This window comes from Spermophilus citellus (assembly GCF_964194105.1).
Source record: "Spermophilus citellus genome assembly, chromosome: X".
Classification (NCBI taxonomy): Eukaryota; Metazoa; Chordata; class Mammalia; order Rodentia; family Sciuridae; genus Spermophilus; species Spermophilus citellus.
The window spans coordinates 65834588-65861939 of NC_138190.1; the positions used below are offsets into that span (position 1 = coordinate 65834588).

The 27352-nt window shown below is 37.8% G+C and overlaps 1 long non-coding RNA gene across 2 annotated transcripts in view; it reads right to left on the reverse strand.

The window, feature by feature from the left end:
- Positions 1-27352, reverse strand: part of LOC308638799 — a 227649-nt gene that overhangs the window by 181934 nt on the left and 18363 nt on the right. For both annotated transcript variants that reach the window (XR_014019930.1, XR_014019931.1), the window contains exon 2: positions 10219-10289. This is a non-coding gene — a long non-coding RNA (uncharacterized lncRNA). The remainder of the gene's footprint in view (positions 1-10218; positions 10290-27352) is intronic.

The window sequence follows — 27352 nt, forward strand, 5'->3', positions numbered from 1 at the left end:
TCTCTTTTTAATTTTTTTTTAGATGTTGATGGATCTTTATTTTATTCATTTTATTTATATGTGATGCTGAGAATTGAACCCAGTGCCTTGCACATGCTAGGCAAGTGCTCTACCACTGAGCCACAACTGTAGCCCTTCCTATCTTTCTTGAGCTTTTGCATCTGCTATTTTTCCACTATGAACAAATAGAATGGAAAAACTGATAAGATAAATGTTCTCTCCCAAAGGATATTTCTTATGGAGTAAAGGCTAAAAGTCTGAGAGCTCGACTAGAGAAAGTGGTAAAAATGTCAACAATTCCAATTCCAGGAGTAGTCAAAAGTAGTTATACTTTTTCTGATTCCTTGTATTAAATATAATTAAAAGACCTGTGCAGGAGATATAAAACAAGAAGAATCTTGAAAGGTGAAGAGAAGAAGTCAGACTAGCTAGGAAACTTGGGACCAAAGGAACAATATATGGTGAGTTCCTGGGGTTTTCTTTTTGCCTCATATATCCCAAATGAGGGAACAGAGAAGCCAGCAACCCAGAAACACCAAAGGACACAATGAAAACAATAGAAAAAATAACAGCCTGTTCTTTATAGCTAAAAGACAGGGGGGGGGGAATTCAGCCTTGTTAGAGAGAAAACTTTCAGATAATTGTTCTACTCCAACAAAAACCAGAAAGAACTGTGGTCTTACCCCATCCTTGCCAGAAAAGACTGTAGAGAGAAAGGACAGCCACCCCTCACAAGTCTGTGATGAGGTACACACCTTCTTCCTCTTTGCTGATATCATGCCAGAGAAAGCCAAGCAGAAAGCTGGGACTTTCAATCCTCCAGAAGAGTATCAGTAGAGACTACATAGGGAGCCTGTACTATATTAACCTCTCAGAAATGAGGTCCAGAGGTGTATCCAAAGTGATCTAGTGAAAAGCTGGGATTTTCACTACCTTCTAGTGGTAATAGCAACAAGACAACCCTTCTTCCCATGTGGAGACCATGTAAGAAGCAGTAAAGGCATTCTTATCCTCCCAGCCAGGGAGGTATAAATGGAGTCACAGTGGGAAGCCATAAATCCCACCCTCCCATCCAGAAGTCCAAGGAGCAGCTCTCTCAGGTGTCAACAAAGGCTACATGGGTAATCTGGACTTCAAACCTACCTGGTACTAACGCAGTGGCAATTACCTTTACCTGCCAGAGTAGTGTCAGGAAAAGCCATCTTTAAAAAAATGTTTGAAGGCCGGGTGTGGTGGTGCATGCCTGTAATCCCAGCAGCTCAGGAGGCTGAGGCAGGGGGATCACGAATTCAAAGCCACGCTCACCAAAAGTGAGGCACTAAGCAACTCAGGGAGACCTTGTCTCTAAATAAAATAGAAAATAGGGCTTGGTATGTGACTCAGTGGTCAAATGCCCCTGAGTTCGATCCCCAGTACCAACAAACAAAGAAACAAATAAATATATGTTTGAATAAGCTCCACTGTCTCATAATTCCAACAGTGTCCGTGTTTACAGCTAAAATTGCTTTTATCAACCAAGAAGCAGGAATGTCTCAAACTGAGTGAAAAAAGACAATCAACAGATGTCAATGTCAAAATGACAGGAATGTGAGAATTACTAGACAAAGATTTTAAAATAGTTATAAAAACTTCAATGACCAACTGCAAACATACTTAAAAAATGAAATAATTAATAAACTTACAGATTCAAGAAACTGAGAAAGTACCAAATGGGGAAAAAACAAAGAAATTCATGCCAAGAAATATCAAAATCAAACTCTGAAAACTAAAGCAAAGGAAAGCTGTCATTTATTTCAAAACTAATTCTGAAAACTAAAGACAAGAGCAATGAGAAAGAAATAACACCTTTACCAGTGGAGGATAAACAATTTGAATGCCAAGGATTTCTCATTAAAAAAAACAATGGAGGGCTGGGGATGTGGCTCGGGTGGTAGCGCGCTCGCCTGGCATGCGTGCGGCCCGGGTTCGATCCTCAGCACCACATACCAACAAAGATGTTGTGTCCGCCGAGAACTAAAAAATAAATATTAAAAATTCTCTCTCTCTCTCTCTCTCTCTCTCTCTCTCTCACCTCTCACTCTATCTTTAAAAAAAAAAAAAAAACAATGGAGACCAGAAGGAAGTAGCACAACATAAAAACTATCAACCCAGAATCCTATATTCAGCTAAAGTATCATTTATGAATGAAGGTGGAGGCAAAATATTCTCAGATGAAGGAGAACTCAGAATTTATACCCAGCAGATGTACTCTAAAAGAATGGCTAAAGAAGATCTCCAAACAGAAAAGTAATAATAAAAGAAGGAAACTTGGAACATCAGGAAAGAATAAAGAAAAGTGGATAGAGCCCCAAATAGGTAAAGATAATAGTTTTATAACTATTTTAAAATCTTTGACTGAGAATTACCTCTTTTTCCTCTTGAGTTTTCTAAATTACATTTGATGGATGAAGCAAAAATCATTGAGGTGGTTCCAAATGTATATAGAGAAAATATTTAAGATAATGATATAAATGGGGGTGTATGTGTGTAGGGGGTAAAAAGGACATCAATGAAGATAAGGGTTATATTTCACTTTTTAAAAATTATGTTTTTGTTGTATATGGATACAATGTCTTTATTTATTTTTATGTGATGCTGAGGATTGAATCCAGTGCCTCACACATGCTAGGCAAGCACTCTACCACTGAGCTCCTGTATTCCAGCTCCCGTATTTCACTTTAAAAAGTACAATGAAGTCGAGCACAGTGGTGCATGCCGGTAATCCCAGAGGCTCACGAGGCTAAGGCAAGAGGATCATAAGTTCAAAGACAGCCTCAATACAAAGTGAGGCGTTAAGCAACCCAGTGAGACCCTGTCTCTAAATAAAATACAAAATAGGGCTGGGGATGTGGCTCAGTGATTGAGTGTCCCTGAGTTCAATTCCCAGTCCCCCCCTGCAAATAAATAAAAAATAAAAAGTAAAAGGACACCACCAGTGGACTGTGATAAGTTATGTGTGTATAATGTAGTACCTAAAGCAACCATTATAAACGCTTATAGCTAATATAAGAGATATACCAAAAAATACTATAGACTGCATCATACAACAAGATAGTGAAATAAGCTAGTCACAGGATAAATATTGCATGATTCCAATTAATATGAAATTTCTAAAGCAATAAAACTTCTAGAAGCAGAAAGTAGTATACTGATTACTAAGGGAAAGGGTACAGAAATTGGGAGGTTGCTGTTCAGGGGGTATAAAGTTTCACTTATGCAAGCCAAGTAAGTCTAGAGATCTACTGTATAGTATGGTAGCTATAATCAACAATAATACTGTATACTTAAATATTGCTAAGAGGGCCAGGTGTGGTGGCACATGCCTGTAATCCCAGCTATTTAGGAAGCTGAAGCAGGAGGATCATAAGCTCAAAGCCAGTGTGCAACATAGCAAGATCCTATCTAAAAAAATGTTGCTAAGAGGGTACATATTTAGTTAAGTATTCTTATCACAAAAATGATAAACAGAGAAGTAAAAAACCAGGGTAGCAGGAAACCCTTGGAGGTATTAGTTGTACTTAACAGCATAGACTGCAGCGGTGGTTTCCCAGGTGTATACTTGAAATATGTACAGCATTTTGGATGTCATTTATACCTCAAATAAAGTGGTCTACAAGTAACAGAGTACACATAAATGAAATGACTATACACATATTGTTCTAATACTTATTTTCTGGTTTTGATTTTATACTTAATTTATATAAGGTATAACCATTTTGAGAAATTGGGTAGATGGTAGCTCTCTGTTCTCTAGCTACAACTTCCTTTGAATATATAATTATTTCAAAATAAAAAGTTGAAAAATATACCTTTTCTAATAGTATCAAAATATGAGAAATACAGGAATAATTTTTTGTAAAAACTTGTATAAGACCAGTATATTAAAATATATAAAATATTGCTGAGATATTAGGAATAAATACATGGCAAGACATACTATATACATAGATCTGAAGACTTTGCAAGCCTTCCTTACCTCCACTCTCTAATTTCCTAGCACAACCTTTTAAATTACCTGAACCTCTCAGCTCCAGTCTGAGATTTTCAAAGCATTAATGTGGCAAATGTTCTTTATTAGCCACAAATACCCTGTGCTTGCTCAACATGACTTAAACCTAGGACTACGGAAGGGTAAAGTCTCAGGGAAGTGGAGAGATAATAGCAATAATGTTTAAACAACAGGAGCATAAAGCAAAACCCACTGAAAGTGACTGCCAGGAACTCTACAGCCTCTCACTTTCAAATCTGCCCACAACTTAACCATTTTCATTGGTTCGTTAAGTATAATGGATTTTCCAATTAACGAGTGAATTTTCAGTATAAAAATCTCCCAAGTTCTTATAGGTTTTATTTGGAAGGTGAGAGTATGGATAGTAAGGGAAACCCAGAATGTGTTAGTACACTCACCACTGGGATCTCTTGTTTATAGTCATCAATATGTGAATGGATCTACCTTTGCTTTAAAGGTATACCTTTACTATAAAGACCCTGGAGGACAGAAAAATGGCCATTTCATTGGTGCATCACCTCACAGAGCTTACAACATCACCCTGCATAAGATGGGCCACATAGTTACTTAATTTTACTCTGTTTCACTCAGGACTCCAGAATTCTGGTGCAGTAATCATTCTATTTTTCACAAGGAATAAGGATTTGGAATAATGGTGAGTTCAGAGGCACCCACCTCTAACAGGAGAAGGCTCAGGAGGGCAGGGCTCTCATTGCTGCTCTTTAGTTCCTAGGATCCTTGGCTTCTTAACCAAATGTAGGAAGAAAAAGAAAAGGTTGTAGGACTGATGAAGAACAAATCCACAAACCCTGTGCATGAGTTGCAGGTACACAAAAGAAAGATAACTAGTAAAGATTTACTCTTTATCCAGGACCTAGCCATGATGCACTGTTGTCAGCCCCGACAGTTAGATTTAGGAACTCATAGAATGAGAATAAAAGAAGATGTGTTAGTTAGCTTTTCATCACTGTGACCAAAAATGCCTGACAAACAACTTGGAGGAGGAAAGGTTTGTATTGGTTCATGGTTTTAGAGGTTTCAGTTCATGGTTGTCCTACTTCATTGCTCTGTGCCTGAAGTGAAGCAGAACATCATGGTAGATGTATGAAGCAGAGGAAACCTGCTTAGTTTATGGCAGCTACAAAGCAGAGCAGAGGGAAAGGGCCATGGACAAGATAAATTCCCCCCAAGAGAATCCCCCCAGTGATCTACTTCCTGTAACCATGCCTACCTTCCTACAGTTTTCACCTCCTCTCAGTAGACCATTAAAATTATTAACCTATCAAATGGATTGCAGATAAGGTTAGAGCCCCAAACCCTCACCTCTGGACATTACTGCACTGGGCGCCAAACCTTTAAGTACATGGATCTTTGGGGAACATTCCAGATCCAAACTATAACAGATGACTTGAAGGACAAAAGTTGAGAACCCTTTATACACTTTTGTATCAAAACCACACAGCATTGGGTTTTTACTCTCATCTTTGGGGGAAACAGAAGAACAACCACTTAGGTCTGGAACCTTGGTGAGAGGCTGAAAGTTAAACTTTAACTTAGAGTACTGTCCTGGGGTTAGCAGATACTAAGTCATCCAATAATGGAATAAATAAAATTATCCTACTTTCTTTTGTGAATATAGCTCATCTGACAACCTCATGGGGAAGTAGAGGAACAGGGTAGGAATGTGAAAGCTCTGGGTCCTCAGTCATAATATCAACTAAGAACTTAAAAACCTGACCCATCCCATCTAACACACAGGTAGATACCTAAATGTTTTTAAAGTAGTCAATAGAAGGTACTCTCAAGGAAGGAGAAGGAGAGCAGAACACAAAAACTGTGCTAAGGGTATAAAAGACTTAATAAATCAGAAGAGTTAAAAACATCCAGAACATCATGATAGTGTTAGACTAACTCTCATGGACATACAATAATCAAATCTAGAACAACCTCCCTCATACCAGTCAGAAAAGCCTGCCCTAGGAAAGCCCATACCTTGTAAGACATGTGTTAAAGTCATAAAAAGTCCTCAAGAGTGAGACATATATAATTAATAATGAAAATGTTTTTAATACTTCAGGTTTATCATGAAATATTTTTTGGGGGTACCAGGAATTGAACCCAGAGAAACTTAACCACTGTGCCACATCCCTAGCCTGGTATTTTTATTTTGTGACAGGGTCTTGCTAAATTGATAAGGCTGGCTTTGAACTTGCAATCCTCCTACCTCACCTCCTGAGCCATTGGGAATACAGGCGTGACTCACTGCATCTGGCATATCATAAAATATTTTTATAAGAAAAAGAGGCACTGAGGCTGTCCCTCATGAACTCTTATTGAGCAAACTTTGCCAATGTATTTCTTGAAGCTAGTTTTGATGATCACTTATTCTAAAACAGATAAAGAAGGAAAAATTGATACATTCATATGATCTTTATATAAAATGGATCTGCTCAACATGAGATTTCATGGACTCTACTTCTGAGGACTTTCTGGTTGTCTGCTGCACGAAGCATCTCCCACAGGGCATTGATCATAGACCTCTGTATACTTCTTCTTACCTCTGAGAAGTAACCTGTGCATGTTGTCAACTGGCTCTATTTCCTGACAGTGTATATTTGGGAGGATACCACTCCCATAGAACACCTTCAGTCATATTTTATGAAACCCTAATTACATGATCTTCAGCAGAGACTAGAAGAATAGTTTCTACTATGCAGACACTAGGTGTAAGGTAGCCTAAATAGAGTTCCTGGATGGAAAATCCTCAGGGATTTATGGAAATTTCCTCTCAGTACCAAGTCCCTCTCTCTGTTAATGATCTAACCATCCCCTCATTCACTCAGAAGATTCCCTTATGCACATATCCTTAAAAACATCGAAACTGTCAAATCCCATAAGCTCACACAACTACTGGGCTTCTATTTTAAAAATCTGGCCCTTCTTCTTTTTTTTTTTTTTTTTTTTGTACCAGGAATTGAACCCAGGGGTGCTTAACCACTGAGCCACATCCCCAGCCCTTTTTAATATTTTATTTAGAGGCAAAGTCTTGCTGAGTTGCTTAGGGCTTCACTAAGTTGCTGAGGCTGGCTTTGAACTCACAGTTCTCCTGCCTCAGCCTCTCAAGCTGCTGGGATCATAGGCATGTACCACTGTACCCAGCTTGGCTCTTCTTATTTATTCCTGCCAGTATGGCCCACTTCATGTCCAAATCCTTCATACCTATCTATGGGTAGTTTTACCTATATGGATTAGGTACTAGGATATTAACCTCCTCTTGCTCTATCATCTCCCTCTCAGGTAAAGCCACATCAAACAAGCTCCTGAAATTATCTGCATAAAACCCTAGTGTATTTACCACCTAACTAACTCTGATTGCAGGGTCATGGCCTTATTGATTTTTGCAGTGTTCTGGAAACTTCAAACAGCTCTTGGGGACACAATAGGCACTGCATATGGATATAAAGAAAACGGAGGTAATAAGAAGGACTCTTTCCTGGTTGTGATTTTCCACAAGGGATGAATGCAAATAACATTCACTAGAAATGGACAATATTAAGGACATCATCCAGATGTTTTTCATCACCACACCTTACACCTAGCCCTGTGTACAGGTGCATATTCTCTTTTCCTTCCTTACCCTTCCTCTCCATTTACAAAGACTTAGCTTCTTTGACCATTTACTTACATCATCATCGCTTTAAAATTTCATAGTGTAGAGCTATGATTCCAGCTGGGCATGGTGGCACATGTCTATAATTCTAGCTATTTGGGAGCCTAAGATCAGAGGATCTCAAATTTGAAGCTATCCTGGGCAAATTGAATAAATAAAATTTAAAAAAAAATCAAAAGGGCTAGGGATAAATGCATAAGCCCCTGGATTTAAGACCTAGTATAAAAAAGGTACTGTAACTCCAAAGTTATTGGTCTGTTTTTGAAAACAAACATGTATATGCATTTATCATATATCAGACGCTGTTTTAAGTACTTTTAAAATATTAACTCTTCTAATCATCCTAACAACCCCACAGATATGTGCAATTATTTCCTCCATTTTACACATGATAAAACTAAAGTACAGGGATATTAATAAGATTGACCAAGGATATACAGCTATTAAATGATGAACTGGGAGTTTGGGTTCAGAGACTGAGTTGCCAATCCATCAGCTATTGTGTTAGTTTGTTTTCCATTCCTATAACAAAATACCTAAGTTAATAAACTCACCAATTTATTCATTTATTTATTTATTGTGTGTACAGTTTGTCAGACCTTACATCTGACAATCTGAGAATACAATAGCTAATGAGATATTGTCATTGCTCTTAAGGTGCATTATAGAGATTAGAGTCACCAGGTTATTCAGGTACTTAATCTAAGTTCTATGATAAAAGTAGGCACAGAGGGTGACAGGAAGCAAATAAGAAACTCCAATGGCTTTGGAGAAAATCATCAGGGGTCTTGTAGCCAGAGAAAAAGGTTAGAGAAAAGAAGCCATCTTTCTAAGAGCTTTTTCAGCCAATTTGATGTGTAGTGAATTCATTCATCCTCCACAAGGGTAATGGGAAGTCATTTCAAGAAAGAGCATGATTCATGGCTATTTCTACACTTGGACAGGTCACTCTGGCTACATAAAGATCTAGCAAGAGAAGTTACAGTAGAGTTCTTGGTTTGGGGGAACAGAAGCTTCTGCTTCTCTTCCTATGCCAGGCCTATTCAGGGATCACTAACCATCTCTTCATTGTATTTCGGGGAGCAAGTGCTGCTACTCACATAGGTCATGGCTAGATCAGTAACTCCTCATTAAGACAACTTCAACATTTTCTCTCTTTAGTACTTTCTGCCTTTCCTCCTTCTTGACTACCTGTGCTAAGCAGATCTGGGGAAGGTTCAACTTATCACTTGATTGCCACATCTCTTTTCTCTACCTTTGCCACCTTTGCAGATAGATGAATGAGTGACATGAAGACAGGGTTTGCCAAATAATCCAACCTCTTTTGCTTATTCACACTCCCACATCCTCACCCTTGGTCAGACTATTTCAATAATCTTTTACCAGATTAGAAAGAATTATCTCATCTTTTCTCTTTGTTCCACCTCTTACTTCAGTCCATCTCCAATACTGATTCAAGACTTTAAAATACACATTTGATCATCTGGCATTTCCCTTCATATAAATCTCTATTTACTCATGACATCCAATGTCTTACAGTGATGAGGTGCACAATATTCCTTCAGGAAACCTTACTCTTTCACCTGGATCGTTCACAGAGAATGTGCCATGAATAACACATTAGTCTGTCAAAGAGACAGCTCTGCTCTTCTCCCAGAATACACTTCCACTCAAAGCTCTACTATCAGTCATGATTATGCAGAAGTCCTTAAAGCAGTAGTTTTCAAACTTTTATGCATATTTTAACCTGGGGAGAGCTGTAAAAAGCTCTCATATTCATGTCACACCACATATCTATTAAATCATAATGTATGAGGTAGAGGACAGACATTAGTATTTTCTGAAGATCTGTGGGTGAATTCCAACATACAGCAAAGTTAAGAACAACTACCTTAAAAGATAAACCATCATTGTATCTGTTACAATAAAAATGGGGAAAAATGGAAAATCAGGGTCTATCTAAGTAGTTACTATTAAGAAACACTTAGCTCAGAAAATCAGATTGACTGGTACTAGAAAAGCCTGAGTGGATTTCTCTGTGCACACCATCTATGGAATCAAACAGGGAGAGATGATGGATTTCTGAATTTCATTGAGATGGGTTTACATTTAAGTCTACATGTCCTGTCCCTAGGCACAGTAAACCTGGAATTACAGTCAGGGGAAAGAGTCAGGATTACTGAAGAGTATATATACAAATAATGTGACCTCTATTGTTTTTATCTCTGTTGTATCCGTGAGGTGAGTCTTTCTTTCTTTTAAATATTTTTTAGTTGTTGGATCTTTATTTTATTTATTTATATGTGGTGCTGAGAATTGAACCCAGTGCCTCACCCATATGAGGCAACCACTCTTCCACTGAGCCACAACTGCAGCCCCGTGAGCCCTTCTTTAATATTCATATGATCATTGTCCTAGTTAAGGCCTGAAACCCAGTGTTTGGGTCTATTGCAGCAACTTTATAGCAAATTTACCTGCTTTCAAATTCAGTCATACTCACCATTCACTCCTTCTGGTCTTGTTCTGTTCTTCAGGAAAAGTATCAAGTAGTTCAGGGAGGTCTGAGTTTTCCTGGAAGAAAAAACACAATAGGCCTGGAGGTAACAACAGAGAGTGTAGTCCATTGCGGGGAAGTATAAGTGTTAAGTGTATCTAAAAAGAGGGAGAAGGAAAAATGGTGAGAGACTGAAAATTGAGCAGATTAGGAAGAGCCATCTCATCCTATTAAGGAGATTGGCAGGCAAGGAGTTGACAATCTTATTTGGCTCTCAGAGAGATCACTCTAGCAGCAGTAAAATGAACTGATAGGAAGGCAAGGCTGTAGAAGAGAATATAACTGTCTTTACTTCTTACATGTGAAGAGAGTTAAAGAGAAGTGGAAGCATCTTACAGGTATTTAGAAAGCCAAATTCGAGAAATGGAATCTATAGTCTGTTGGGTTTCAGAGGAAAGACTTCCATGATGGCCTCTTGTTGACTTCTGTTTCCATGATCCCCAACAACCTCTAGATGTTACTTGTGGTCCCTACAAGGAGTCTTCAGGGTTCAAAGAGTCTGGGGGACTCCCATCACCAAGCAGTTATTTCAGCAGTCATACCTCTAACCATGTTGAAATAAATTTACATCCTACTTATAACAGATCTCCATGTAATTTCTCCAACTTGTTCAAGAAGAGAAAAATGTCCCAGTCACACCATTTCTTACCTGAAACAGTAGCCACCACAAGGGCCTGAAATATAAATATGTATAGTAATTTCACCCCCAGAGGTCTACAGATTGGATCATACATATCTGACATCTCCTTCCTGAAACTTCAACAAATATTTCTGGGTACAATTTGACCACAGAGACAGTGGATTAGGAGTTGCCTAATTTTTGGACTCAAATAATGTTCTGGAATTGGGCCCTAGTGGAGGGAGAGGTCCTTGCAAAGAAATATTACTGTAATATGCATTTATTTTTTCCCTGTTTTTCTCCCTGAGTTCTTTCTACTAATTGCTCCAGCACTCCACATTCACATAACCCCAGGTCTACACAAGCTCTATTAAAAAAAAGCTCCTCTCAAATAAATAACCACAGCTTGGCTGACCACAGTCTGATTGTATGATTCAATCAGACTAACCTTCTGTGAACTCCTGATGAACAATATCCTTGAGCTTTCTACATAAAATCCCAAATCCTCAAGTGTCCAGGCCACTAGTATCCCTCTGCCAATACCATACCCAAAGTGCAGATTTTCCAATTCTCTCCATGCTTTTGTACACATGCCCATCACTCAGTCTTAAACACTATCTCTCACCCTATTAGCCTAGTATTTCCTCCTCACCCTTTAAATTACATTTCAAATTTAATTTTCTCCAGAATTCCTTCATTAAAAATGTAAGCCCATCTAATAAGCTGACCTTGTGTGGCCCACTACACTATTCCAGTAAAATGGTATGTGAATTTGGGTAGGTTACCTAACTTCTCAATGCCTCTATTTTATAACCTACGAAATAGGGATAATAACAATACTAAATGATAGGGTTTGTGATGAGTATAAAATGAGCAAATCTTTACAAAGTACTTAAAACAGTTCTTGGCACCATATATAGCATTTAGTAAATATTATTTAATATTATTAGAATTAGTAGGTCACTATATGCTGAATTTTTTTTAATTCTCTCTCCTCACAAGTTAGTATCCTTGAACTCAGAGACTCTTTCTTGCTTGTAAACAACAGTATCTAAAAAAGCACTGCAGAATGAACAAATGACACGAACATACTAAATTATTAATAAATAGAGCCCTTCTTTGTAGACCACTATCTATTCCCACAATCTAGGCACTAGTGATCCTAAATTATTAGATATCTTAAAAAATAGCCTCTGCTCTTGCCTTGGCTCTAACTTTCCTCCTCATGTTGTGTATAACCTATGGGATGATCTTTCCCAGCTTTCTCCAGAGTACACTGTCTAGGTTCCCCTTCTCCTCCAGTCTGCAGGCACAGTTTATCCTTCTCATCCATTATTATTCAGGGCCCAGAGCATATACATGGAGAAGCCTGGAAGCCTGACATGAATGGGTGATGAGGGACGATAGCAATCCCATAAACAAATGTAGATCATACAGGTTAGAATGAAGAAATAAGCTTTGGGAGGAAATGAAAGGAAGAAAAACAACCTGTTACCTAATATACACTCTAAAAACCTGGTCACAGATGCTCTAGCCCCCACAAAAAGAATGGGGCTGTTGTCACAGGCCAGAAAGTTTATAGACAATGGGAAACATAAAAACTTCTCAGGGAAATAGTGAAAGAAGTCCTGAGGAAAATATAGGATAATTTAGATCATTTAAAGTCCCTTTGTTCTCCCATAATTGATAAGAGCTAAGGAAAAACATCTAGGTAGTGTTTTTAGGTCCCATATTGTATAATGGTGAAACCAGGAGTAGATTCAATGTATCTTGTCCTAGAAGTTCAAATTTTTCTCAACTGTTTCACTTACAGGAAAAGGTAAAAATGAGGAATTGTGAAGTTAAGTAAGTTGGCAATATGCCCTAACTCAGAGATTTTTGTACCCATGTACATATGTGAGTGGGAAGAAAGTAATACAAAAGAAAGGCCCATTTTGGTGGGGGGAGTTACCAGGGATTGAACTCAGGGTCACTTAACCACTGAGCCACATCCCCAGCCCTTTTTTGTATTTTATTTAAAGACAGAATCTCACTGAGTTGCTTGGGGCCTCACTAAGTTGCTGATGCTGGCTTTGAACTCAAGATCCTCCTGCCTCAGCCTCCCAAGCCACTGGGATTGCAGGCATGTGCCATCAAACTCGGCAAAAGGCCTATTTTTAAAATTTTTAAAAATTTGTTCTTTTTAGTTATACATGACAGTGGAACATATTTTGACATACCACACATACATGGAGTATAACTTCCCATTTTTGTACTTGTACATGATGTGGAGTTATACTGGTCGTGTATTCATATAAGAACATGGAAAAGTTATGTCCAATTCATTCTACTGTCTTTACTATTCCTATCTCCCTCCATTCCCTTCATTCCCATTTGTCTTAATGAGCAAACTTCTATTCTTCCCTCCACCCCACGCCCTGGCTTATTGTGAGTTAGCATTCATATATCAGAGAGAACATTCAGCCTTTGGTTTTTTGGGATTGGCTTATTTCACTGAGCATGATAGTCTCTAGATCCACCCATTTACTGGCAAATGCCATAATTTCATTCTTATTTATGGCTAAGTAATATTCCATTGTGTATATATACCACATTTTCTTTATCCATTCATCTGTTGAAGGGAACCTAGGTGGGTTCCATAGTTTAGCTATTGTGAATTGAGCTGCTATAAATATTGATGTGGTTGTGTCATTATAGAATGCTATTATTAAAATAAGTCCTTTAGGTATATGCCAAGGAGGCAGATAACTGGGTCAAATGGTGGTTCCATTCCACATTTTCTGAGTAATCTATACTGCTTTCCAGAGTGGTTGCACCAATTTGCAGTCCCACCAGCAATGTATGAGTGTACCCGTTTCTTCACATCCTTGCCAATATTTATTGTTACTTATATTCTTGATAATTGGAAAGGCCTATTATTTTTTAAAACATTTTTTGTAGTTGTAGATGAATACAATACCTTTATTTTATTTATTTATTTTTATGTAGTGCTGAGGATTGAACCCAGGGCCTCACACATGCTAGGCAAGTGCTCTACCAGTGAGCAACAACCCCAGCCCCCTGGAAAGGCCTATTCTCAAAGGCATAAAGAGAACCACTAAGGCAAACTAATATGAGTTAAATTACACAGGTAAGTTTGAGGTGTAGTCTCCATGAAATTTTTTGTTGTAATTTGTATATAATTGTTACCTTGTGGCCTATTATACATATTGTCCTAGAAAAATGAACGGGAATAGTCTTCTACCAATATTCTCAGCACACAAGTAGCTAGAGGACACTTGACTATGGGCCCAGATATAAAATAGCTATCATTTTTTTTTTGAGAGAGAGAGAGAGAGAGAGAGAGAGAGAGAATTTTAATATTTATTTTTTTAGTTTTTGGTGGACACAACATCTTTGTTTGTATGTGGTGCCAGGCAAGCGTGCTACCACTTGAGCCACATCCCCAGCCCTAAAATAGCTATCATTATCCTGAGAGTCTGTTTGTGCCTGCCCATGACTAGGCTCGCCCTCTCTCTCTCTGTCAGTAAGTATTCATAAAGGGTCTGCCCTCCATCTTTTTGCCTTATCTCAAATATTATTGTGGCAATGCCATTTAACAAAATGAGTACGTGGCTGGAAACAATGTAGAAAGTTCATGGAATAAACCTCAAATTTTTTCATGTTCAATAAAAGATTATTGTAAAATACAGTATGGCATCTCCTGCACTTGTCCTCCACCATCCCCCTTCCTGTTAATGGCAACATCATCCTTCAGCATCAGTCACCAAACCACTCGATCAACAACCCACAATCCAAAAAACAAATCATGTACATCAGAATTCTGTAATGTCTCACAAATATGTTCATATTTCCAATTATCATGAGTTACCTAGAATGCTAAAAAGCACTCCACCTAAACAACACCTCTTATGCCCTCCAGTGCATCTTTTAAATTACATAGTTCTTGAACTGATATTTTAAAACCACAGATCTGGGGTATCTTTTGTTGTCTTCCCACAAGTCTTTGACCAGGTGATAAGCCAGAAAAAAAATCTCTTCTAAATATACATTGGCCACCAGGTCTGATTCCTACCTACTGTTTCCAGCACAAAACACAGTTCCACACCATACATCCAGAATGACTGCTATCTCTGTCTTTCAAAATCGCATGATAGAATATTGATCAAAATGTATTGTTATTTTGTGTGCATGTGAGAATATATAATGAGGGGCTGGGGTTGTGGCTCAGTGGTAGAGTGTTCACCTAGCACCTGTAAGGCATTGGGTTTGACTCTCAGCACCACATATAAATAAGTAAATAAAATAAAGGTCCATCAACAACTAATAAAAATATTTAAAAATATATGTAATGATTCCCATCATTATGTACAACTTTAGTGCACCACTAAAAATATGAAAAAATAAATTAAAAAGTCACATGATGGATCCTCTGGTTGGAAAACTCACACTAAACTCCTACAATTGCTATGATTAACATGCCCTCTCTTTTACTATGATTTCAGAGATGATTCTTCTGAGCTTTAGTGCTTTCTGTGACATTTGTATAGATTCTTACCTTTTTTTCTCCAGGCACTGGCACATAGAAGTTGTATATTTATCCCAGCAATATGCAGGGGCTCACCTGACGGGTATCTAGCTGCCTCCGGGCCACCAACACATAATTCAAAGTGCAGTGCAGTATCTCTGACACTAGAGACAGTATTGCCTAACAAATAATCACAAGGGCCAGAATTATTCAGGAAACATCTGAAATTGGGCTTTAACTCTAAGAGAGAATAAAAAGATTTCAAAACAATTTCTGGTGTGGAGTATTTGCCTCCCACCCCTCTGCATGTTGGGTTATTGCTTCTGTTAATGCCTTTAGAGATCAAAGATAAGAACGTGGAAAGCAACAAAACTTGGATGACAGAGTAGGGGTTGCACTAGATATTGCTAAGAATAAAGGAAGAGGAGAAAGCAGATCCCCTGCCTGACAGGAAGTTTCAGTCTTCCTGGAGATACAAGTTAGACACTCCTTTACAAACATAAGATTGAATGTGATACCTTTCCCTGGCTCCTGCCCCTTCCTAAACTTGGTGGTGGTCAGCCGGGGGTGGGGGGTGGGGGGGGTGGGGAGGGAGTGCTACATTTCTAACACACATGGGGGATACATACTGCATTCCACTTTGTCTTACATTGAGGACACTGCTCCAGAAAAAAAATGACAGTTCTGCACCCGAGAAGACCTTGTACATGGAAGAGTTCAGTATGAAAATTTACCTTCTTCCTCCATTCCTTATAGCATCCATGACAACAAATTAGAGGGTAGTTACTATATCAGATAGCTTCACAACAGAAACTGCTTATGTCTATACATCTAATATCCAACATCTCACTCCTCTCACGGATTCTGACATACAACCGGACTGCTTACAAACCACAGCCTGATCAGCACCCCCAATAGTGGGGACTTTAATTATACTACCTGGGCTATATTACTACTATTCCCAGCTCCACTTCTGGTGCCCTCATGATTTGGGAGATGGAGAGAGCCCCCAAAATATCCAACATGAAGACCCCTCAAAATCTTTCAAAACTGGGGCTGGGGTTGTGGCTCAGAGGTAGAGTGCTTGCCTAGCGCAGGCAAGGCTCTGGGTTTGAGCTTCAGTACCACATAAAAATAAATAAATATAACAATGGTATTGTGTCCAACTTCAACTAAAAAATAAAATTAAAAAATCCTTCAAAACCCAGAACTGAACATAGTTCGGTAGCTCTACCTCATTATTTAAAAGGGTCTCTGCAACAATTTTGAGTAGAGCCAGCTGTTTCCTGAACACCACAGCAGCCATGATGAGGTCCAGAAATCTCATTCTTTGCATTTGTCGCAATTCAAAAGAAGATGTAGCAAGGCCTGAGGTGATCTGTTCCAGTCCTAGTCAGTCTGCACCTGGGCAGTATCTTGTTGCTGTCTCCAGGCCAACAACATGTAATTCAAGGTGCAGTATAACAATTCTGACATTAGTGGCAGTGTTGCCTAAAAAATAATCACAAGCAGACTTATTCAGGAAACATCTGAGATTGGGCTTAAAGAGAGAATGGAAAGATTTCTAATAAGTATTACAAATCTTGGCAGAGGGTTTCCCTCCCTCTATTCTGCATCCTGGGTTATTCCCTCCTAGTCATTGAAGATGCTCTCTCTTATACACACACACACACACACACACACACACACACACACACACTCACAGACACATTGAACACATGCATGCATGCCCACATATGTGCAGTCCACCTGTGAATATTCTACCTCTACCAGGCCACTCACAGAAAATAAAGAAGTCTCCTAACTAGCTTTCCCATTCCACTTTCTAGGTTTCTCAAAAGTCCATCTTCTTGGGACTGGGATTGTGGCTCAGTGACAGAGTGCTTGCCTCATGCATGTGGGGCACTGGGTTTGATCCTCAGCATCACATAAAAATAAATAAATAAATTAAAGTTATTATGTATATCTACAACATATATATATATATACATATATATATATTTTTTCCCCATCTTCAACATTATAAAGAAGACTCATCAATCCATTAGCTCCTAACTAGAAATGTGTTGCAGGGCATTGGCAAAGTGGTAATTTGGAAAAAAGAAGTAGTTAGCAGGGACTGTTACACATGTTTTAAATTAAAATTTGCAGTTTAATTAATTATTGTAACATACAGTTGTAAGATGCAATACAGAGATGTTCTGTATACCCTTTACCCAGTTTTGTACCATGATAACAGCTTGCAAAAAAACTATGGTATGATATCACAACCAGGATGTTGACACTGATACAGTGAAATGCAGAATATTTCCATCACTATAGGTATATTTCCTATTGTTCTTTTGTAGTAACACCCAATTCTCTCCTGTTTCCATTCCCTCCTTAATTCCTGGCAATAACTAATCCCTTCTCTATTTCCATAATTTTGTCACTTTAGGAATGCTATATAAATAGAATAATATACTGAGTAACTTTGAGATTTGGATCATTTCATTCAGCATAATTGTCTGGATATTCATCTAGATGATGTATCAACCATTCATTCCTTTTTATATTGTGGTGTGGATGTACCACAGTTTAACCATACAACTTTTGAAGGTGATATGGATTGTTTTTAATTTAGGGTTACAACAAATAAAGCTGGGACAAACATTCATGCCCAGGTTTTTGTGTGAACATAAGTTTTCTTTTCTCTGGGACAAATCCCCAAGATTATACTTACTGGGTCATACAGAAGCTTCATATTTAGTACTTTAAGAATTTTACAAACTGTTTTGCATGTTGTATAAATCATTTTATATTCCCGTTAACAATATATGAGTGTTACAGAGTCTTCCCATCCTTGCTAGCATTTGGTGTTGTCATATTTTTTTTTTAAATTTTAGCTCTTCTGATACATGCATAGTGATATTCCATTATGGCTTCAATTTGCATTTACCAAATGACTAATGATACTAAATCTTTTGACGTTTATTTGCCATTGTACACCCTCTTCTATAAAGTATCTCTTTGAGGTTTTTACCCATTTTCATCAGTATTTTAAACTATTGAGTCTTGAGAGTTTGTTTATTGCAGGGTTGGGGATGGAACTTAAGGCCTCATGCATTCTAGGCATGTGCTCTGTCACTGAACCACATCCCCAGCCCATTGAAAATTTCTCATATAGTCTAGATATTATTCCTTCGTGAGACATGTATCTTTTTGTTCTTTCCATAGGGTCTTTTGTTAAACACAGATTTTTCTTTTTTTTCCAAATTTTTGTTTCTTTTAGTTATATTTGACAGTACATTTTGACATACATACATGGAGTTTAACTTATTCTAATTAGGATCCCATTCTTGTGGTTGTATATCAGGTGGAGTTTCACTGGTGGTGTATTCATATATGAACATAGGAAAGTTGTGTCTGATTCATTCCACTATATTTTCTATTCCTATCCATGCTCCCTTTCCTTTATTCCCCTTTGTCTAATCCACAGAACTTCTATTCCCCTCACCCTTGTTGTGGGTTAGCATCCATACTTTTGGTTTTGGGGGGTTGCCTTATTTCACTTAGCATGATACTCTAGTCTCTAGAACCATCCATTTACCAGTGAATGTACAAAAATCATTCTACTTTATGGCTGAGTAATATTCCATTGTGTATATATACCACATTTTCTTTATGCATTCATCTGTTGAAGGGCACCTAGGTTAGCTCCATATATTAGCTATTGTGAATTGAGCTACTATAAACATTTGTGTGGCCTTATCACTATAGTATGCTGATTTAAAATTTTTTAATTCTGATGAGGTCTAACATCCCTTGTGGACTGTGCTGTTGATGTCATTGCTTTCAACAATTTTTTATCTTTCATTTTCAGACGTTTGACTGTGATGTGTTTTGGTGTGAACTGTTTTGTTTTATCCTGTTTAGGGTTCAACCTTTTGAACCTATATGTTCCTTGATAAATTTGGAAAGTTTCCTACTCTTCTTAGAATACTTTTTCAGCCATACTTCTTGTCTCTTCTCCTGAGCCTTTGATGAAATGAATATTAGATATTTAGCCATAGTCCTGGAGGTTAATTTTTAAAATTTATTTTCTGCTTTTTCAAATTTATTAATTTCTATTGTTAAGTTTTCCAGTTCACTCATTCTTTCCTTTGTCCCTTCGGTTCTGCTGTTGAGTCCATCTTTTTAATTCTGGCTACTATATTTTTCAATTCTAAAATTTGCATTTTGTTTTTTATATCTTTGATGTCATTGCTGATACTTTCTATTTTCCATGCCTGAAGAATGTTTACAATTACTTATTGAAACATTTTTATCATGTCTGCTTTAAAATCTTTGTCAGGTAATTTAAATATCTCTCATTTCAGTGTTGGGATCTATCTATTGTCTTTTTTTTTTTCCTTTCAGTTTGAGATCTTCCTGGTTCTTGATATAATGAGTGATACAGTTTGGATATTATGTTATGAGGCTTTGGCTAGTATCCACACCTTCTATTTTAGCTTGTTTCCTCTGATACCACTTCTGCAGGAAAAAGGAGAATGGCAACTCTTGTTCCTTGCAGGTATGAGTAGAAATCCAGGCTCCCATTCGGACTCTGTTGACTTCTGTGGGGAGGGAATGGGAGTTATATCTCCTCACTTGGCCTCCTCTGAAATCTTCTAGGCAGGAGGGCATAATCGTGCCTTGTTACTGCCTCCAATCATAGCATCTAATAACACTGGGGGTGGGCTCCTTATCACTGGGCTATAATTGAAGTTCTTATCCTCCAGTAATCCTATGACTTCACTCTAGAGGGGAGAAGTAAGGGTAGAGGTGCCTTATTCTCTGCTTTTGCTTATTTTATACATTACATCTAGGGTAGTTGCTTTTGTTGTACTCAGCAGGAGGAATAGGGAAAAGTATGCCTACTTCATCTTCCCAGCAGCCGAAGTCTTTTATATATACTTTAACCCTATGAACACTCATCACATGGGTAACTTTTCCCAAATAAAGTCCTACAAATCTCAGACTATCAGCTCCAACTTGAAATTACATTCACTCACCTACATTTTTGTTATTCTAACTTGTGCTGAAATCTGAGCATACCTCCCAGGTTGCAAATAAGTTTACTAAACCCTATGTTCTCACTGGAAACTCCATTTTGATGATTAAAACTGTCACCTTCTTCCTTTAATAATGACCACCTAGATATACCTTCCTGAACTTTACAGCCCTATAAGTTGGGTATTTCCCCCCCCCTCTCATTGTTCCACACCTTTTCCTCTTCCTGTGAGCCTCCCCTGGTTAATGCCCCAGATTATACTCAAAATATGTCTTACCTCTTCCTGGAGAACATTACAAGCAACCAGCAGACAGATCCCAGAGATAACACCTTAGTTAACACCATCCAACAAAACCAATATTGTCTCATCTAGGCTTTTGCCTTGTTCTAGTCCACTCTCCAATCTATCTAGGTATAACCTTTAGCCAATGAATTCATCACCCTTCTGCTGTCTTAACTAGTTTATGAGGAAGTTATGCATAAGTTAGAGGTAATAAATGGAGGGATACTTGCCTAAATGGATATTCTGTATGTCCTTGAGTGAACTATAGAGTATATCTCCTAGTATATTCTGTAATCATCTTTGTGCTCAGCATATGCCTGGCTACCTATAGATCTATATCTCCATCATACCCTGTACCTGTGAGGATCACACTTTTCTTCATGCTGTCACTTCCATCTCTAAAGAGGGTCTTCAACAAGTCTACAGAGTTCAGCAAAGATATGACATACCTCCTACAACATTCACTTCATGGTAATTTGTGTTAAGTGGCATAATACCCTCTAGTGGAATACCTGAGTATAAAAATAAGATTTATTTCAAACATTGCTAAAAGCATGAGAAAAAAATAACAGGGACGGGTGATATTGAGTTTTACAGAGTGTGGGAAGGACACATTAGGGTAATTGACTTTAATAAGAAGGGTCAGATTGGGTCTCTGAGTGCATATCAATCAGGATGTGGAAGCTCAGGTTAAGAGGAAATCTTCAGAAAAACCTTTAAGGGAAGGGTGAAGAACAAATGAAAGACTTGGGGACAGAGACTTTTCTGGGATTAGGTGGTGACGGCTCACAGAACACAGCATCCAGTAACAAGAGGTCCTTAGCACTATAAGCTGAAGCAGCAGGGTAGAGACTGCCTATTCATATATATATATATATATATATATATATATATATATATACATACACACACACACACACACACACACACACACACATACCACCATATCCAGCAAGGGATATGGTGGTATATCCCTTTCTCTAACCCAGGAAATGGACAAACTCTATGTTTACTTTCTCAAAAATCAGAGTCCTAATTCCAGGCATCCTTTCAATGATTCAGACTTTCTGGTCTATTGGCATCTCCTGATAACTGATCCCAGCCTTCATTCAACTCTTTATACTGCTACCCAGTGATATTTACAGAAACAGATCCATATCATTCAGGACTCAGAAGCTTTTAGTCGATATCTATTGACTACAGAATACACTCGAATCTCTGATGAACATTAGACTTTTTTCATGAGACAGAATAGCATTATTTGTACTTGCCAGTTCCCTACATGTCCCTCACTCATTCTAGCATTTGGCTTATGATTCTTTTCAGAAAGGCCTGTTTCTGGAAAAACTTCTCCCCAAACTTCACATGAGTTCTCCAGTTCATGCTGAAATCCTTTTCCCAGATGAGATTCTCACGTATACCATAAAGTGGAATTTACTTTTATATAATTTCAAGGCTTAGTTTTTATTTTTCTTTGTAAACAGGGAAAACATTTAGTCTTTAGAAGAAACATTTAAATGAGTAACATTACCTGGGGAGAGGAGTTAAAAAACATAAGCTCTTGCTATTTTAATTTAAAACATATCTTGTAAAGACATCAAGTCTTGGCAAAGCTGATAGACATTTGAGTCAATGTTTTTATAAGGTGTATTTTTTACACTATAATAACAACCATTCATTAAGTGAGGAACTTTACTCATATTATTCACCTTGTATAGTTATTTGTTCCTCTTGTCTAAATGCAACTTTGTCTGTTAACATAGTTTGTCCATTTCCTGGGTTAGGGAAAGGAAAGCGGTACCCTTGCTGGGTATGGTGACAAACATCTTCCCATCCCCATCACCTTTCATTTCCTTCTTGGCTTCTATGAGTTTGATTACTTTAGATTTCACAAATAAATAAGAATGCATAGTATTTGTCTTTCTTTGCCCGACTTATTTAATTTAGCATAATGTTCTCCAGGTTCATTCACACTGTCACAGATGGCAAGATTTCCTTCTATCTTTAAGGCTAAATATCAAGTTTCATTTTTCGAAGCATGTATCTGATTCATCTTTCATTCCCAGGCCAAACATATCTGCTTACTCTGAATTATCTACGAGATAAGCCTGGAATCTGCTAGGTTGATAATTTAAGGACCATCAAGTTCTAGCTTCTTTCTACTTTTCAAAATCAAAATCTTAAATTGACCTGAACATAGAGTGGTGATTATAGAGATTAGGAAGGCAGAGAGGAAGAGTGGATTAAGGGAGGCTGGATTTGATCAGTGTGTGCTATACACAGGTATTGAAATATCACACAGAACCTCATTGGTATGCATAATTAATGCACTTAATAAAAAAATTTACAAAGGAAAACATTTCCTATCCATTGTACTACTGTGTCTCTAATATTAGACTTGTATTTTCTCAGATTGGCTCCATTAATCTGGTCTATTTGTCCTCCATAATTATGTCATTCAAGCCATAATTATGTGGCCTCACCAACATAAGGAAAACTTTTCATCACTTCTCTTTATCATTGAAAGCTATACTCTCACAGAGCTCTTGTCATTAGTATTATTATGTGACAGTTGGCTATATGTAGATGGATGTTTGAGACAACAAAGGGCAGGGCTGTGTCATTTTTTCAACTTGGCACCCTATAGATACAGTCAAATATTGCAGTGTACAAACTGGAGACTCAAGGCACATCTACCTTATTTATTTTGGAGAGAGAAAACAGGAAATCAGAGATGTTAAGGAATGTTTCATGAACATACAATTGTTTAATAGTAGCAAGAGAACCAGGATCCAGGACACTAGGCTTTCAGTGTAGCAGTCTTTCTAGTCTGTGCATGGATTCTTCATTATACCAGAGACTGGGGATTTGAAAGAGAAGAAAACATTTCTACTAAACTGTTCCCCTGGAACCTTGGCCTCAAATGTAAGGAGACTAGGGGAATACACACTCTTTCCACTCAAGACCTTTTCTTCCACCCATTAGTACAGATTCATTGTGAATGAGCTTCCAGGTCACCAATTTCTCCCCTACTCATCTGATCTTTCCCTTGTTTTTCAATGATTTTTCCTTATGGGAAGTTAAATCACTCAACACTATACCACAAATGTGATTTTTTTAATTAAGAAACTTTATGTACTACAGAACATACTAAACTTCTCTTGGATAAATATTCAAAATATTTTCAGAAAACAATATTATTACTAGTGCCTACACATACAACAGACATTCTAACATTTCTGACATCTAGCTATTGGCTCTTAATTAACCAGATTCTGAATAAATTCAGATCCAAGTTCAAATCTTATACATTTTGCACTATTAATAACAACTATATCAATTAACTTCCCTACTAACTTGGTTCCCCACTTCTCTGCTTCAAACCTTTAGAAAATAATTCCTATTCTATATACCATTTTCCTCACTCTTGAAAAGTGTTAGAAAATCTATATATTTTCTTTAACTTTGAAGAATTTCCATGTTTCTCTGACCTTTGCATATGTCAAGCCACACCGCCAAGAAAATTACCTCTCACTTCTCTTTGACTGTGCAATGATCATTCATGCTTTAGGTTTCAGATTAGAAGTCACCTTCCAGAAGCCTATGTAGAAATAAAGTTCTGGTCAGGTGCTCTCTTATGAGTTTCCAGTAAGCCCAGTATAAACATTTTACTTTTTTTGAAACTCTATACTATACTGTGTTGTATTTTCTAATTTCCTATAGTTCTCACTGGAGTGTAAGTTCCCTGAAGGCAAGGAATCTAGCCAACATTTTGAATGTCTAACCTAGTCCTACATGGAATTGTTAGGCTCTTACAGAATGAATGAATGAATTAATGAATTAATAAACAGACTAATAAATATGTGATGTCTATAGACCACAACATATCTCTACATACTCTTTAATTTCTTCCAATCATTGGCAAATTTACCCAGAGCAGAACCTTCCCATGCCTATGACCTCAGTTTTTGTCTGAATGCTGTCTATAGTATATGAGACTATCTTCCCCAACTTTTCTCACAGCACATGGTCTGGGATTTCTCTGCCAGCAGACATGGTATCTTTTTAACATTCATATTCCACATAACCTTAGAACACACAATACTCAAGGGCCTGGGAGCATAACATAAGGTTAAGTGCAGGAGAAGAGGATGATGGTCATCCAGGAATAATTGTGGGTCACTGAGGCTTGAACACTAATGAAGAGCAAAGCAAGCCCTCAGCATAACTTCTAGATATGTATTATTCCTTGAGATTGCATCAATTTGAGCCCACCCCAATAGTGTGTTGTGGTTTCAGGCTAGAAGCTGTAGATGGTACAGAAGTTTGAAAATAGTTCTTTGAGGAATGGCGAAGACAGGAAAATGCAAAAGAATGGGCAGATGAGGTTGAAGGACTCATGTTTTCATAATGGGGCAGATGAGAAAAGAGTTGAAAAAGATATCCAGGGAGTTTCCCCAGATCATGCACACCTTAGTGGTTTGATCAGGAATAGAATCAGAATACCATGATGCTGATGTCAGAAGCCTTGGTTCATTTCATGTTACCTACATAGGAAAATACATCCAGCTGACTATGGGTCACTGTGGGCTATGTAAGTGAAGAAATTATAATTCAAAATTTATTGGAGAATATGGACAGTTTGCTAACAAGAGGCCAGTTAGGCAGGAATATTTTGAGCTTAAAAGCTCCTCATTTTGTCTTTACTTATTTTCTTACAGTCATTCAGAGAATCAAAAGCTTATTATATATAGGCTAAAAACCTTATTGTATATAGGCTAAAAATAGAAAAGACAATCATGATACATGACTATTCCCATCACACTCCACTAGCTAAAACTTAATGTACACACCAATTAAATCAGACTGGTGGTAGAAACAAGGGAATAAAGGGACTTCATAGGATCTTGAATTGCATTACAACAAATTCCTGAGTCTCTGTATGTTTGCAATTAAGGAAAAAATGCATATTGGCATCTTTTGTACAATGGTTTTGTCGATTATCATAAACAGAGATCAGCGAAGGGATCAGGAAAACATTAACTTTTGGATCCATTACTGAGTTCTCATGCTCATAGTCCCTGGATTCTAGTTCTTGGATCCTAATTAAAGGTGGTAGGAGGAAATCAAATTTGGATGAGATATCAGTGAATGATGCCAGGAATGCTGGCCTAAGTATCATGTTGGGGAAATGTACAGGGAAAAGCAGTTACATGCCTTGGAAGAACATCCAATCCAGGCTGAGGAATCAAAAAACTACTCATGTGTGACTAAACAATAGTTTGGAAGAAACCCAGCCTGACTCTGGTTCATTTGAAAATATTTGCATATAAAGCCATCTGACTTTGCAAAGTAAGGAAATTTGAGAAACATCCTGTTCCAGAGTGAAACACAAGGTATAATGACTTTTTCTTAAAATATTCCCTGTGACTTAATGCCAAAAGACTCCTTTAAGGAATCTCAAGTCCACTTGTGATTGTGTGCAGTAAATACCTTCTTTTGCACGTGATCTTTGGCTTTCTCAGTTTGGAGACTCTCTCTCCCCATTGTGAAGAGCAGAGGCAGTATGGCTTAACAATATGGAAACCCTGGAGGAGAAGTCCTGGAGGAGATTTCTGGAATAGTTCTCAAGGACAGGGGAGAGACTGGACCTTGGAAATAAATCTTAGAGCAAAAATGGGTGGTTTTGACTATACTTCTTCCCTTCTACTTATCTTCATCTTCTTTTTTCTTCTCCCTCACACCAGTTTCTATTACTCTATGGTGTACATCCTCCCTAAAATTACTGAGGCTGGATGTCAGCCATCACATCTATTCCATGCCTACCCAATTCTGCACTTTTGATCTCTTGAAGGCCATTCCACCATGTTCACTCTTTGTTCACATCATCACTATTCTTGGGGTAAGCCTCATGCCTCATCTAGACTCCTGGGAGAGCCTCCCAAATGACAGACTGTGTTGGTCAGTTTTTTTTCTTTTTTTTCCATTGTTGCTGCAACCAAAATATCTGACAAGAACAACTTAAAGAGGGAAAAGTTTATTTTGGGCACATGGTTTCAGAGATTCAGGCCACGGTCAGCCAACTCCATTGCTCTAGGCCTGAGGTAAGGCAGAATATCATGGTGAAAGGACATGGTGAGGAAAGTTGATGAGCTCATGGCATCCAGAAACCAGACAGAGAGCTAAAGAGCAAGGAGCCACGGAGAAGACATAGTTCCCAAAGGCACGACCCCCATGACCTCATTCCTGCAGCCATGCCCACCTGCTCACAGTTACCACCCAGTAGTGCATTCAAACTATTAATTAATTATGGATTAATTCACTGATGAAGTTACAGCTCTCTTAATATGATCTTTTCACCTCTGAACATTATTATATTGCCTAACACATGAGATTTTCAGGGGACATTAAAAGTAGGAACTATAACACTGATGTATCAGTGGTCTCTCTTTCCCTAATTCATCAGCAAGATTTTATAATTACCAGAGTCATTTGTTTAGTAAACAAATATGAACACTATTTCATTCTACTGTTCCAAATATCATTCATGCAAGAAATATATATTTAGTGAATATATATTTAGTATCTACTATAAGCTAGGCACTCTTATGGGCTTTG